At 42.0% G+C, this 17,165-nt stretch overlaps 1 pseudogene; it reads left to right on the top strand.

Annotated features, from left to right (window-relative positions):
- The first annotated feature begins 2,042 nt into the window (after positions 1 to 2,042).
- Positions 2,043 to 16,086, top strand: LOC134345082 (sin3 histone deacetylase corepressor complex component SDS3-like; annotated as a pseudogene).
- Positions 16,087 to 17,165: the final 1,079 nt, after the last annotated feature.

Below are 17,165 nucleotides of genomic sequence, written 5' to 3'. Positions count from 1 at the left end.
CCACAAAAAATGCACATCAATGTCAAAGTAACTTACAATTTTTGCTGCATTTAGAGAAGGGGTTTACAGTTATATTAAAAATTGTAGAGTACTTTACTGTCTAAGGATTCCTGTTAAAGTTTTATTTAATGCTTGGTCTTTTCAGGAAGTCTGACAGATTTAAGTATCTAAAATCATATGAAAACTGTGCAGGACGTGTTCTTTAATGTAAAAAGAGTGCTTGTATTTCCAAAGACAAACACAGAGTGCAAGTTTGGGACAGGTAGATGACTAAAATAGTCCACAGTCAAACTAAACTGTTTCTGTAATTGCGTTTTCATCAAATGCGGAGTTCAGGTCTTTGAAGTGTCACGTGTCACGTGTAAGAACGTGATTGGACAGAGTTGACAGAATGACAGAATGATCTAGAAACTGTTTGCTGTTGTAAATAAATGTTCTAGTTTTAATTCTTCTAGAATATGGTTTGTTCTTAGTAACCCATGGTACATGGAAAGAACACAACATGGTGTCAGAAGTCTGTCTGGAAGAATAATTCATTTCGCTAACATGGGAGAAGCAAAGATAATGGGAAAAAAAGTGTGAACTTTTTCGCTGTTTGCTAAGAGATTTAAAAATGGAAGTTTTGCAACCCCCGTCAACACTTCATCTGATTGGAAATGTAGCTGAAAACTGGAAAAGATTTAAAAAGCATTTTGAAATTTATTTATTGGCAATCGGAGCAGAAAATAAAATGGAAAAAATGAAAGCACTGATCCTACTCCATGTAATAGGGGATGACACAATTGAGGAATATAACCATTTTACTTTTGAAAATGGAGATAATTTGAATCTAAAAGCGATAATTAACAATTTTGAAGCATTTTGATACCAAAATTGACAACACAGTGCCACCCGTAGTACATCCATGTAGAAAAGTACCTTTTGCATTACGTGATCAACTGAAAACAGAGCTTAACAGAATGGAACGGTTAGGAGTCGTACAAACAATTGATGAACCGACTGAATGGGTCAATTTGCTTGTTATTGTTGATGAGAAAAATGAAAAACTGAGGATTTGCTTAGATCCAAGAGCCTTGAATCGAGCCATTAAAAGAGAGCATTTTAAATTGCCTACTCGTGAAGAAATTATGTCACAGTTTCTAATACAAAGTACTTTAGTAAATTAGGTACATCCTCTGGATTCTGGCAACTTAAACTAGATGAACCGAGTTCAAAGTTGAGTATCTTTAACACTCCTTTTGCCAGATACCGTTTTCTTAGGCTTCCATTTGGAATTGCATCAGCTCTTGAAGTGTACCATAAAACTATTCACATGCTATATGAGCAGATTGAGGGCGTAGATATTTCCATGGACGATATTATTGTTTGGGGATCATCTAAACAAGAGCATGATGCCAGACTCAGACAAGTCTTAGAGGCAACACGCAAGGCAAACCTGAAGTTGAATAAAGACAAATGTTAGCTACGAGTGACTGAACTTATCTTTGTGGGTGATATCATCAGCAAAGAGGGTGTGCGTCCTGATCCACTGAAGGTTTCTGCTATTGAGAACATGCCAAGACTGCAATGTATAAAGGATGTTCAAATGTTCATGGGAATGGTCAACTACATAGGAAAATTCGTACCCAATCTTTCGGAACAGCTTGCTCCACTGAGGCAGCTAACAGAAAAGAAAAAACAAATGGAGCTGGAATTATGAGCAGGAGAAGGCATGGAAAAACCTCAAGAAAGTGCTCACCAAAGAACATGATGCTGAGAGATCCATTAAAATCTCATGTGATGCATCTCAAGCAGGCTTAGGGACAGTATTACTCCAGAAACATGATCAAGAATGGCTACCAGTGGCCTATGCATCTTGTTCATTATCTGATCCAGAAACAAGGTATGCCCAAATTGAAAAAGAATTGCTCAGCATTGTGTCTGCTTGTGAGAGATTTCATCAGTTTGTGTCAAGGCAATCTATTGATTTTGAAACCAATCATAAGCCTTTGATTGCATTGTTTAACAAACCTTTAAGCGACTGTCCTTTGTGAATTTAGCAAATGATGATCAAATTGCAAAGATATGCGTTAAAAGTGTCATACACACCTGGAAAATTCATGTGCATGGCTGACACACTTTCTAGAGCTGTGGATCCAACAACAAAAGACAGTCACAGGAACGTTATTGATGTTCAGGTATTTATTGATATGGTCATAGAAACTGTACCTGTTGCTCCCAAATAGTTGGAACTGCTGTGCCTTGAGACAGAGAAGGACAAAATTCTCAGTCAGGTTATACAAGTGGCGATGGATGGATGGATGGCCAGATAATAGGCATGACTGTACCTCAGAAGTACAAGAATATTGGAACCACAGATCAGAACTTTCTGTTGTGGATGGAATATTGTAGAAAGGTAGCAGAATTATGATTCCTGAAAGTCTTCGAAAAGAAATGCTTGGGAAAATTCATGAAGGCCACCTAGGTATTGAAAAGTGTAAGAGAAGGGCGTGGGAAGCGATGTTTTGGCCCAGGATGAATCAAGAAATTGCAGAATTGGTGTCTTCTTGTCAAATATGCTTTAAATACTAACCGAGCAACCTTAAGGAGCCACTGCATCCATATCCTAGTCCTCAGAGACCTTATCAGAAGGTAGGCATTGATCTTTTTGTAACTGACAACAAGGATTATCTATTAATAACAGATTATTACTCATTGTATCCTGAAGGGTGTGGTTTGAGCAGAACAACGGCAGAGAACGTAATTACATGCATGAAATCAGTTTTTTCCAGACATGGTGTACCCGATGAAGTTTTCACAGACAATGGTCCACAATTCTATGGTGAATGTATGAGACATTTTGCTCATGAATAGGGCTTTATTCATACAATATCTAGTCCATCTTTCTCTCAGTCCAATGGATTGGATGAGAAGTCGGCAGGAATTATCAAGAAACTGCTGCACAAAGCAAAAGATAGTGGAGGTGATTTTTATAAAGCTTTGTTAGCCTATCAAAGTACTCCACTTGAATGTGGATTTTCACCTGCTCAGCTCTTGATGGGACGCCATTTGAGATCCAATCTGCCAATAGATGAGAGCCTTCTGAGAACAGAGAGGTGAACAAGTGAAAAGATTGAAAGATGAAAATAAAACAAAGCAGAAAACATACTTTGACATACTTCGTCCATTACCTGAAATGCACCAAGGAGATGAAGTGAGGATATAAGACAAAATGAACACATGGACACAGAAAGCTACAGTACTTGAAGAAATACAACCCAGATCATACGTGGTCCAAACAGAAGAAGGAGCAGGGTTAAGAAGGAATTGCAAAGTCCTTAAGAAAGAGCCAACTTCAGAGTTTCAGTTAACTGATGCAGGCCAGGCAAAGCAAGGAAATAACAACAAAACACAAGAACTGTGTGAACCACTTAGAAGGTCTACTTGTGTTCGTAAACCCCCAGAGAGATTGATAGAGACATATTAAATTATGTATTTGTTCTGATCAATGTTGCTAATTGTTTTTCTTTTTAAGGAAAGGAAGATGTGGTGATATCACGTGTCACATGTAAGAACGTGACTGGACAGAGTTGGGAACATGCGCAGAAATGACAGAATGATCTAGAAACTGTATGTTAAAGACGTGCTTGCTGTTTCCTGTTGTAAATAAATGTTCTAGCTTTAATTCTTCCAGAATATGGTTTGTTGTTAGTAACCCATGCTATGTGTAAAGAACACAACAGTCTTGGCTGGCAAATGATGAATGGCTCCACAGAAGAGGCACCAGAGGTAACAGCTTTCATGAGAACATAAAGAAATGCTCACGGTAGTGCTCAAAATGTCCTTCAGATTCTATGACTATTTATTGAACTCGAGTTAATATTGCATTTCATCTGCACTCCACATGAACTTAAGGTATGGAGACCTGGGAAGGTACAAAGGCTTCTTAGAAACATTTCCCAAATGCATTAATTGGAAAGACAGGGATAGCAGTTACATTGCAACACTAGCACTTTTAAGTCGCACAGCATCCTGATTTTGAAATTACTCATTCCTTCATTGAAAAAAAATCAGGAACTTGCTATCCACTTGCATTGGAGCACCTTCAACAGAAGGAATGAAACTCAACCTTCTGTAATAACAAAGTTTTGAGTTCAAACACCATTCTGAAGACTTGGGCATAAGGGTTGGCACATCAATACAGTTTTGAGGGAATGTTCCATTAGTGGATTTAATGTTAAAACAAGCCCCCATTTCCCTGCTAATAGAACTACTCCAAAAAAAAGGGGAGTTAACTTTGCTGTTCTAACCAATATCTGATTCTCAATCAACAATGCAAAAGAAAAGTACTGGTTGTAATCTGACTGCTTGCATTACAATTGTTATTGCACTTTGAAAAGTACTTGCTTGATTGCAAAAATACCAGAATTATCCATGCCTGTTAAAGATGCGCTGAAGATTTCCAGTTGTGCTGGAGGTCAGGCAATGAATGCTCATCTCACAAACCACATCCATATCCTATGGATTGATTAAAAAACTCCCCAGCAGTTTGGCAAGATGTTATTTTTGGAGGCAAGTCTGCAACTGTAATATATTACATTACAATTCAGGAATCTAAAATTAGAATAAACCAGAATTATGATAACCCTTCTGTATCACCATGCAGTAAGTTTGCAAACTTAGTTCCGTATCTGCTGATGTAATACTTCCCGTATAAATTCAAGTAATTCAAGTTATGGAAATCACTGAAAAGAATTAATAAGATAATGAATTCTTCTCATATTCAATTAGGTAACCATTATGTTAAAATGTTCTGCCAACTATTTTAATTATTACTTTCATCAGCAAGAGGTACAAAACATATTTTTAAAAAAAAAGCAGGCATCAGATTGGGCACGGCACCTGATGGTGATGATGATGATATCCGGTCAGATATAGCTGCAGGAAAGTGTGTCATAATTTGCATCACAAGCCACCAGTAGCAATCCATTGGATTGTAGTGGGCGTAGAGGAAGCAGATGTCAACACATGAGTAACATTGGTGATAACCATTGAAAGGTCAGTGGAACCACTCTCAAGATAAGATTTCATTTTTATCAACCTGTTCATTAAAATAGGCCTTCCCATAAACTTTACTGACAATGTCTAACGGTTCAGTCCACATAGTTTCTAAGATCATTTTGACATGTTGGTGCTACCAATGAAGCTACCAGGCTCAACAACACTAACTTTAACCACCCAGTGATGCATTTCATAGCACAAGCAGTCTAAGAATGCCTCCACTCCAAATTTAGTGAAAGAATATGAGAGTGTGATGGATTGGCCATTCATCCCAGCGTACTCCCACACAACCTTTAAATGAAAATAAGAGAGAGATTTAAATGTTGTATTTTTTATACACAAGTATAACCCTTATACATCATTCATTCTTGACCACATATCGAGATAGCACCACGTGGAACATTTAAACAATGATTCATGTTGTTAGAAATGTCAAAGCTCTAAAGTCGAAAGGTCAGTTTACCTATTAAAAAAACTAAAATCTATAAAGGTACCTGCTACTTTTTTGGGAAATTTATCTTTTTGCTTTTGTAGACAGTTGTGGAGAACAGAAAGTTCAGTAGAATGAATTAAAAATACTGAAAGTAGCTGAAGAGACAAAGTGAAATGCGGTCTTGCTGATATTTGGCATCAGGTTAGTGTCAATGTGGGAACGCAGCTGCAGTAATTTTCCAACTTGCACAACTTTGCAGTGCTGTGAACACTTTCCCCTACTGTCCCTGATACCGAGAAAAACAATATTGAAATACTGTTGCACAATTGCACAAGATTTAAGTGGATAACTCAAGTCTCTGATTTGGAGAAGAATTCGCCTCATCGATCCTTGGCTAGGGTCAACCAGAGCAGAAAGTATCTGAGTAGGATTAATGGGTTTTGGAAGATGTGAAGCTAACTGTCTAATTAAAGGGTTAATGCAGATTCTTCAGTTCTTCATGGTCAGTTTTTGAGTTGTTTGAACTAATTGTGATACATAAAGAAATATATTTGACAGGCAAATATATTTGGTCTGGTGTGGCTTGTTGTGTACTGCACTTAATTCTATTTTAGCCATTGCTCCCAAAAGGATGTGCTATGAAACGCTCAGCTCTATTTTCAGGCCAAACTCTCCTTGAAATGGACAAAGTGGGGAATTTCAGAACAAACTCCAGTTATTTTACCTCATTCCATCTCTTTACCTCAGCAAAATGTCTTGAGCTAAATCAATGGAACCTGGGAATGAAATAATGTCTTACCATTTCAAATTTGACATATCATCAAAGACTTGCAATTTCTACAGATGTATCATTCTAACTGGTTACATCACCTTCTGGTATAGAGGGGCTACTATACAGGATTGGAAAAAGCTATGGAGGGTTGTAAACGCAGCCAGCTCAAACATTGGCACTATTCTCCAAACCATCAAGGACACTTTCAAAAGGCGATGCCTCAAAAAGGTGACATCAAGATCAACAACACCCTGGCGAAGCTACTGACCCAGCTGGAGACCACCGCGCCAGAACTGCTTCTTAAACCCCGGACTGCACCTGGACCTGACCAGTGAGGCCCACCATGTTCCTGGACACCTGCGGTCTGCCACCGTGCCAGAGCGCTTGGAGACATGGTCCATTCTGACCAGCACCTCTCCGGAGCAGATACCACACAGAAGTGACGGCGGAGACCTCAAGGTGCCCCAGACGCTTCCCTGGAGCGACCACCGTAAAGCCCCATTGGTGGCCATCCACAGCTGCCGGAAGTGAAGCCTCCACCGCCGACCTCGGAAATCGAGCCCGAGGCTCGGCAGGAGCGGAGGCCTCCGCAACCGTGACTCGGTTTACGGACTTGTTTCAGCCAGGAGCCTGACCGTCCGGGATTAAGTGTCGGCTTCGGGGCCTGACCCAATCGACACCCTGGGCCCCTGGCAGCGGAACCTCCCCCGTTACTCATCCCGACCCGGAGCGTCTGACGACGCGACCTGCTGATCAATCTCCGCGGGATGCTTCTACCAACATCAAAGAGCTGACAACAAAACACTGCATCCATGGAAACCTGGAAAAATGCACAATTTACTGAGGAAGCGTGGGAAAAGAGCTGGGCTGCTGGTCAGATTGAAGCTGAGGGGCTTCAGGGTCCCTATGCCCACCATCCTACTAGCTAATGTGCAAGCCATAGAGAACAAGGTGGATGATCTTAAAGGGAGACTCACCGACTGCAGGGAGATGCAGAACTGCTGTGTATTCTGTTTCACCGAGACCTGCCTCTCCCCTGCCACCCCTGACTGTGCCATCTGACCAGAGGGATTTTCGATCCATCAGATAGACCGCACGGCATCTTCGGGCAAGACGAGTTGAGGTGATCAACACTGTGTGGTGATCAGACACAGTGGCACTGACAAGCTCCTGCAGCCCGGACATGGAACACCTGTCCGTGAAGTGTCGTCCCTACTATCTGCCTCGGGAATTCACCTCGGTCATACTGACAGAGGTCTACATTCCCCCCCAGGCGAACGTGGAGTGTGCTCTGAACATACTGTATGCCAACATCAGTGAACTTGAGACCAGGTATCCGGAGGCTTTGCTCATTACAGCCAGAGACTTTAACCAGGCCAACCTCAGAAAGGTGCTGCCAAAGTTATACCAACATGTCTCCCGCCCCACTAGAGGCCCGAATATACTTGACCACTACTACACAGCAGTCAAGGATGCCTACTGTTCTGTCCCACGACCTCACTTCGGAAAATTGGACCATCAGGCCGTACTCCTCCTCCCGGCTTACAAACAGAAACTGAAGCGGGAGGTTACAGTGTCAAAAGTAGTGTCGCGTTGGACGGAGGAAACGGATGAGGTCCTCCATGACTGCTTTGAATCGGTGGACTGGTTAGTATTCAAGGACTCGGCAGCTAACCTCAATGAGTATGCCTCAGCTGTCCTGGACTTTATTCGGAAATGCACGGAGGACTGTGTGTCTCGCAAGACGATCTGGGTATTCCCTAACCGGAAACCTTGGATGAATTATGAGGTCAAGTCCCTTTTAAAGGCTAGAACTGTGGCTTTTAGGTCCGGGGATACCAGTCGCTACACGGAATCCAGGCGTGAACTCTGGAAAGCCATTAAGGGCGCCAAGAGGCAATATCGAGCCAAGTTGGAAGTCCAGGCTAACCAGAGGGATGCCAGTAGACTATGGCAGGGTCTAAATGAGATCACTGGGTGCAAAGAAAAGGCTGGGAATATCAATAACTGTGGCGCTTCTCTTCCTGACGAACTTAACGTATTCTACGCAAGATTTGAACAGAAGAGGAGCGTCCCGCTCCCTCCGGATGAACCGGACCTAGTGGCATCGAGATTCATCGTCACTGAGGAAGACGTTAGAAGGGTCTTCCTGAAGATAAATCCAAGGAAGGCGAGGGGCGCAGATGGCGTCCCAGGACGGGTTCTCCGGGCCTGTGCAAGCGAGCTAGCTGGAGTGTTTACTGACATCTTCAACTGCTCCTTGCTTCAGTCTAAGATCCCCTTGTGTTTTAAGAAGGCAACGATAATCCCAGTGCCGAAGAAGAGCAAGGTGGCATGCCTGAATGACTATCGACCTGTGGCTCTGACATCAATTGCTATGAAGTGCTTCGAGAGATTGGTTATGGCACACATCAACCACAGCCTACCGGTCAACCTCGACGCTTTGCAATTCGCCTACCAGAGCAACAGGTCAATGGCAGATGCCATCTCTCTACATTCTTCCTTAGAACACCTGGAAAATAAAGACACATACGTAAGGCTCCTTTTCATTGACTACAGCTCTGCCTTTAATACCCTCATTCCAAATAAACTGGTTCCTAAGCTCCGGAACCTGGGCCTTAGCACTCAGATCTGCAGCTGGATCTTCAACTTCCTTACAGACAGGACCCAGGCTGTAAAAATAGGGGACAAGCTCTCCTCTACAATCACTCTGAGCACCGGTGCCCCACAAGGCTGTGTACTCAGCCCCCTGCTGTACTCACTGTACACCCATGATTGTGTAGCCAAGTTTCCATCAAACTCAATGTATAAGTTTGCTGATGACACAACAATTATAGGCCGTATCTCAGGTAATGATGAGATTGAGTACAGAGAGGAAATTAAGAACCTGGTGGCATGGTGCGAAGACAATAACCTATCCCTCAACGTCAGCAAGACAAAGGAATTTGTTGTTGACTTCAGAAGGAGTAGTGGACTGCACAACCCAATTTACATCGGTGGTGTGCAAGTGGAACAGGTCAAAAGCTTTAAGTTCCTCAGGGTCAATATCACAAATGACCCGACTTGGTCCAACCAAGCAGAGTCCACTGCCAAGAAGGCCCACCAGCGCCTTTACTTCCTGAGAAGACTAAAGAAATTTGGCCTGTCTCCTAAAACCCTCACTAATTTTTATAGATGCTCTGTAGAAAGCACTCTTCTAGGGTGCATCACAACCTGGTATGGAAGTTGTCCTGTCCAAGACTGAAAGAAGCTGCAGAAGATCGTGAACACAGTGCAGCACATCACACAAACCAATCTTCCATCCTTGGACTCACTTTACACTGCACGATGTCGGAGCAGTGCTGCCAGGATAATCAAGGACACGACCCACCCAGCCAACACACTTTTCGTCCCTCTTCCCTCCGGGAGAAGGTTCAGGGGCTTGAAGACTCGTACAGCCAGATTTGGGAACAGCTTCTTTCCAACTGTGATAAGACTGCTGAACGGATCCTGACCTGAATCTGGGGCATATCCTCCAAATATCCGGACCTGCCTCTCGGTTTTTTTGCACTACCTTACTTTCCATTTTTCTATTTTCTATTTATTATTTATGATTTAAAATTTTAATATTTACTAATTTTTACTATTTTTAATATTTAATATTTGTAATCCAGGGAGCGGGAAGTACAGAATCAAATATTGCTGTGATGATTGTACGTTCTAGTATCAATTGTTTGGCGACAATGAAGTATAAAGTATAAAGTATCCATTATTAAGGAATCCACCACCCAGGACGTGCCCTCTTCCTATTTCTACCATCAGAGAGCAGGTACAAGAGCTTCACGACACACATTGAACATTTTAGGAACAGCGTCTTTCCCACCACCATCAGATCTCTGAAAGGAAAATTAACACATAAACACTATCTCACTACTTTGGGTTTGTTTCTGGACTACTAATTTAATTGGTTTCTGCAGGACATCAATAGGATGCAAAATTGGGCTGAGTAGTGGCAGATGGAGTTCAACCCAGATAAGTGTGAAGTGGTTCATTTTGGTAGGTCAAATATGATGCCAGAATATAGTATTAATGGTAAGACTCTTGGCATAGAGGATCAGAGGGATCTTGGGGTCTGAGTCCACACAAAGCTGCTGCGCAGGTTGACTCTGTGGTTAAGAAAGCATATGATGCATTGGCCTTTATTAATCGTGGGATTGAGTTTAGGAGCCGAGAGGTAATGTGGAGCACCATGTGCAGTTTTAGTCACCTATGCACAGGAAAGAAGTAAATAAGATTTGAGGAGTTCAGAAAAAATTTACAAGTTTGCTACTGGGACTTTGGAACCTGAGTTATAGGGGAAGGTGGAATGGGTTAGGACCTTATTCCCTTGAATGTAGAAGATTGAGGGGAGATTTGATTGAGGTACACAAAATTATGAGGGGTACAGATAGGGTAAATGTACTGAGGTTTCCATTGAGATTGTGTGAGACTCCAACTATAAGTCATGGATACGAGTGAAAAGTGAAATTAAGGGGAACATGAGGGGCAACTTCTTCACTCAAAGGATGGTGAGAGTGTGGAATGAACTGTCAGTGCGAGTGGCAGATGCTGGATCAATTTGAACATTTAAGAGAAATGTGGATAGGTACATGGATGAGACATGTACAGAGGGCTCTGGGTGCAGGTCGATGAGACTAAGATGATGAATGGTTCAGCACAGACTAGATGGGCCATTTTCTGTGCTGTACTGTTCGATGAAATCCCAAGGTGATTTTGAGACAATTTGTGTATTGACAAAGTCAACATCACCCAGGAACAAAAGTGACGTCTGTTCTGAAGAAAATTTCTGTTTGTTCATTGAAATGCATTTTGATCTATTATGAATCAGAAATTAATGTGTTGTCAAGATCTTTCAGTAAAGATTTCATGTTTTCCTTTAGCAAGTTTGGAGGGAATAGACAGCAAAGGAAGATTGACAAGATTAAAACAGTACAAGTGTGTTGAATCTACGTTTGGAATTAATATCGAAGTATTGTCAACAGAATTTCTTCTTATCAATGCAACACATAACTAATTATGAATGTAAAATTACCACCTCCAAATTGTGATTGGATTCTGTTCAAATTTTTATTTCATTTATGAACTCATGGAAAATAAGCTCATGTCAGCGTTTTGTGGGGCTTAGTGCATTAGCGGCGGACCAATCGATTCGCAGAGAGAGGGAGCTTCGCACAAGTTGGGGAGAAGAGTTTAAAAAAAGAGTGTTTCATGGGACCCAGTGCAGTAGCGGTGAACCAATTGATTTGTGATTCATTAGCAGGTGCAAATACAAGTAAAGCAGGGTCTAGGTGGAGCGGCCATTGTGTGAGTGAACCAGTGTAGGAATGGGAACTTGAGGCTTTAGCTCAAGAGGCTTCGGTGAGGAGGCACAGGTAAGTAGCAGGTCAGGCTTTTGTCGTGGGTGAACAAAATGTCACTAAATTACAGCTAATTCCATTAAGTAGGGATGATGCAGGTTCAGATGATGTGCTTTAGCTGCATGATGTGAGAGCTGGTGGACCCCATTGTGGTTCCTGGTGACCACATTTGCAGCAAGTGTTGATTGCTCGAGGAACTCAGGGTCAAAACTGATGATCTGAAATCTGAGATTCATACACTGCAGCACATCAGGGAGGGGGACAGTTACCTGGATGCTCTGTCTCAGGAGGTAGTCACACCCATTAGATTTGCTGCCCCAAATTCGGTCTGTGGTCAGGGACAAGAGGGTGTGACTGTGGGATCCAAGAGACAGTGCTGGAGGAGCCTCAGCCCTTGGGCTTGTCCAACAGGTCTGAGATTCTTGCCCCCTGTGTGGATGAGGGTGGGGGCTGTAGGAAGGATCAGCAACCTAACTGTGGCACTTTAGTTCAGGGAGCCATTCAAGAGGGAGGAGAGAAGAGAAATGTAGTGGTAATTGGGGATAGTACCGTCAGACAAATAGACAGGGTTCTCTGTTGCGAGGATAGAGTGTCCCAAAGGCTCTGTTGTCTCCCTGGTGCCCGGGTTCGGGACATCTTATCTGACCTGCAGAGGAATTTTTAATGGGAAGGGAAAGATCCAATTGTCATGGTCCATGTGGGTACCAATGACATACGTAGAATGAGGAAAGAGGTTTTGCTGAGGGAATTTGAGCAGCTAGGGACTAGATTAAAAAGCAGAACCAAAATGGTGGTAATCTCTGGATTGCTACCTGAGCCACATGCAAATTAGCATAGGGTCAAGATTAGAGAGTTAAATGCATGGCTCAAGCATTGGTATGGGAGGTGGATTTGAATTCATGGGAAGCTGGCACCAGTACTGGGGATGGAGGGAGCTGTACCAATGGGACAGGCTCCACCTGAACCATGATGGGACTTGGATCCTCGCACAGTGTGGGTAAAGATAAAGGAAATGTAAAAGATAAAAAAGAGAAAAGTAAGAGTGGAGTGAAGAAAAGACAAGTGAAAAAGATAAAAAAGATTACAAGATTTTAAAAGCACGATGAGTGGAAGGGCACTTTATCTGAATGCCTGTAGTATTCGAAACAAGGCCAGAGAATTTGTGGCACAAATCAGTACAAAGGGGTATGATTTAGTGGCCATTACACAAATGTGGTTGCAGGGTGGAGAGAACTGGAAATTAAATATCTAAGGTTATCAGGAAGTACAGAAGGATAAGCAGGGAGGTAAGGGAGGTACGGTAGCACTTTTAATTAAAGATGTGACCAGGACAATAGTGAGAAACGACATAAGATCTGAAGAGCAGAAAGTTTAATCCATCTGGGTAGAGATTAGGAATGTACTGTATGGCCTACAGTATAATAAAGGACTACTTTATGTTGTAGGAACATTTCGTTGCATGCACTATTAGGCACGTATTGAGCATGCGCTATTAGGCACGTATTGATCTGTACGTATGTGCTGAGTTCGGATTCTGCCAGTAAAGCACTATGAAACTTAGCTCCCATCTCCAGTGTTTTTATTAGTAGTTTTGTTGTGTAACCGGGCCACATACACAACAAATTGGCGGCGAGATTAATGAACCTACATCGTATCGGAACGCCTTGTTTTAATTGATAACGACACTTGGAAGAAGAGCGCAAGGAACAAGCCAAGGAGCAGGAGAAAGAGGCAGAGCAAGGCTGCAAGTCTAAGAGGAAGCAGGAGCACAGCTGGGGTCAGGAACGTCAGGAGAACAAGAGACACAGTCGGAGCTGCAGCACGTCCAGCCTAGGCAACAGCCGGCACTGACCCCAGGGACTGTCTGCCTGCCCCAGAAGGGAGATAAAAAGTACACATACATCTTGACGGAGTGCGCTCGTGGCGCTAGCAGAAAGGACATGTGAGTCAAAAAGAAAACAAGGGGAACACGGGGTTAAATTAACATAACAAAGATGGCAATGATTGGAACCATTACAGCATTTGATAGTGGCATTGAAGACTGGGCAACTTACGTTGACAGAGTGTAGTTATATTGTGAGGCTAATGGTGTTAATGATGAAAAGAAAGCCAGAGTCTTACTCAGTATTATGGGAGCAAAAACATACGAACTGCTACGAAGCTTGTTAACCCCTGAAAAGCCAGCTGACAAAACGTTCAAGCAAATAGTAGACACTCTCCAACAGCATTTAAACCTCAAACCACTGGTCATTGCTGGAAGATTTAAATTTCACAATCAGAATCAGAGCAAAAATGAAAGCATTTCTGAATATTGTGCTGAATTGCGCAAATTATCAGAACATTGTCAATTTGGAGCTGGTCTATCGGATGCATTGAGGGACAGGATAGTGTGTGCACTGTGAAACCACACAGAAAAAGCTTCTGTGTGAAAGAGACCTTACATTTGAGAAAGCGCTAAACATTGCAATATCAATGGACATAGCAGCATGGGGTGCTTCAGAGAGACAACAAAAATCTCTGGAATATGCTATGAATAAAATGTCACTGAACAGAAATGAAGGAAAGAAATGTTACCGTTGTGGGAACAGGTCACATGACCCTGATGACTGTTGGTTTAAAGACAAACAAAGCAGAAACTGTGGCTAACAGGGCCATATTGGCAAAGCTAGCAACCAATGTTACCATTGTGGGAACATGTCACATGACCCTGATGACTGCTGGCTTAAAGACAAAGAATGCGGAAACTGTGGCAAACAGGGCCACAAAGCTAGTAAACAGTAAACAAAGCTAGTATGCAAAGCTAGTAAACAGCAGAAAAAGGACAAAATACAGAGAAACAAGAAACCCCAGAAAGGAAAACACAACACTGTACACAAAATGAAAGAAAGCAGTTCTGGTGAAAATGACTCAAACAAAAGTGAATTGTCTTGTCTGCAACTTCACAGCGTGAAAAAGACAGATGATAAAGGGTAATAAGGATCACTCCACAAGTGGCAGGCGTGAGACTGAAAATGGAATTGGACACAGGCTTAGCTTTAACAGTGATCTCTGTACACGACTACAAATGCAAACAACAGGAATTCTGCAGATGCGGAAAATTCAAGCAACATACATAAAAGTTGCTGGTGAACACAGCAGGCCAGGCAGCATCTCTAAGGGTCTCGGCCTGAAACGTCGACTGCACCTCTTCCTAGAGATGCTGCCTGGCCTGCTGCGTTCACCAGCAACTTCTATGTATGTTACACGACTACAAATGACTGTTTTCTCACGTACCTCTGAAATGCACTAAACTATTGCTAAAGACTTACATAGGACAGAGAGTGTGTTCCAAAGGTAAAATTAAAGTGATAGTGACCTACAGAGACAAAACACAGCAGCTGAACCTCTATGTACTGAAAAATGGAGGATCACATTTGCTGGGATGTAAATGGCTCAGGAAAATCCAGTTGGATTGGCACAATATCAAGGCACTAGATGTGTCAACAAAGGAGGGCAGCTTGGCTGAGAAGACGTCTGCAGCACTCCTCTCACCCATTATCGGCTATTACAATGATGAGTAGGAGCTAGACAGTGTCAATGATGAGGACAAATGCAGTATTCATGGTCCCAACTCGGATGAAGGTACATAGGATGCAAGGGAGACAGATATTGCCAATAAACAGGATGATGAAGACTACCTGGAAGTAAAATGGCAGATGTACCAGGAGAAATTGACATCTCTCAAAAGACAGCTACAGCAATTACAGGAAGGCACTTTGCAGGAGTATCAGAAAAGGATGAAGAAACTAGATCAACAATACAAGGAAAGAATACGAAATGCAGAGCTTTTTCTGCAACTGGAGACAGAACAAGTGGAAAGGAATTATATTAAAGAGAAGAAAGCAGCAGTGAAGGAATTTGAAGATAAAAAGATTGAGTTAGAAGAAAAGAAAAAGATGATTGAGAATGAGAGGCTAACAATGGAACTCACAGGAGATTCTATGGAGGTAAAGCCAATAATGACTAGGAAAGTAAGGAGGAGACCTAATGACCCTGTTCCAATTACAGACAAAAGATGAAAACCTGCATCTGCGCAGATAAATTACTTGTTAACAGATGAACAGATAATGGAAGATCTGCAAACTCTCAATAAGCTTAAATCTCCAAAAAGACCAGCATCTCCGTCTTCTCCTGAGCATCTTCCTAGCACTCCTGCCGAATCACCAACACAAAGATATGAAGCACGAATAGAAGATGGAAAGTTATTTTACGATAAGAGATGTTATCATAAAGGTCAGGCTATCTACTTGGAATCTAAGGAGAATATGAAGATTGGCTGTGTAATTAGCTCAGTTGGAACAAATGAGATATCGGTAAGGAAGACAAGTGTTAGCACAAAGATGCGTATATATCTAGGACAGCTGCACAGAGGAGGCTTCATTATACAGAGGCGATCTGCTGCCTAGAACTCTCAGTAAGTTGGAGACGCACATCTTCTTAACTCCCTATGCTCAAAGCTCAACTTTTCATGACTTTCATATGGAAATCTGTATTAAAACAAGCAAGTTTATTGCCAGACTGAAGAACACACTATCTGAAGACACTTCCCAATGCCATCTCAGTTTTGATGATAGTACATACTTTTAAGAGTAACATTCACCTTTTCATGGATTTCACTTTGCTTTCATCATCTTTGCAAGATGGAGGTGACTACTCTTTATGGCTGGAACCTGCCAATTTGTGGATTGTTTAAGTTATTCCAGACAATAGAGTGAAGACCTATTTTCTTCAGTGCCAGACAATCTAGAGAAGAGACTTGAGTTATAAATGGGTCTTAGACCAAAAGTAAAAAAAAAGCTTGTTATAATTTGATATTATTATGTTATTTTGTTATGATTTGATATTATTAAGTTACTAAGTAAACAAATGGTAGGTGTTTGTATGTTAAGAGTAGACATTTGTTTAGCATAGTGACCCAGTAAAAAAAACAGTTGATACACTATTAAAATAAAAGGGGAGAAGTGTACTGTATGGCCTACAGTATAATAAGGAACTACTTTACGTTGTAGGGACACGTCGTTGCATGCGCTATTAAGCGTGTATTGAGCATGCGCTATTAGGTGCGTATTGATCTGTACGTGTGTGCCGAGTTCGGATTCTGCCAGAGAAGCACCATGAAACTTAGCTTCCGTCTCCAGCATCTGGTCCTGTGCAATGAGACAGATAAAATTAGTGATCTTGTAGTTAGGGATCCTTTTTGAAAGATTGATCACAGTATGACTGAGTTTCTCTTACAATAGCAGGGTGCAATAGTTTGATCTAAAACCAGTGTATTTTGACTAAACAATGGAGACTACAATGGGATGAGAGAGAATTTGGCTACTGTAGACTGGGAACACAGGCTATATGGTGGGACAGTTGAGGAACAGTGGGAGACTTTCAAAGAAATTTTTCACGGTGCTCAGCAAAAGTATATTCTAGTTAAAAGCAAAGACAATAAGAGTGGGGAGAATCAGCCTTGGATAACGAAGGAAATAAAAGAAAG

The sequence above is a fragment of the Mobula hypostoma genome, chromosome 4, assembly GCF_963921235.1.
Source record: "Mobula hypostoma chromosome 4, sMobHyp1.1, whole genome shotgun sequence".
In the NCBI taxonomy this organism is placed as follows: Eukaryota; Metazoa; Chordata; class Chondrichthyes; order Myliobatiformes; family Myliobatidae; genus Mobula; species Mobula hypostoma.
This window is presented reverse-complemented; position numbering and strand designations above follow the sequence as displayed.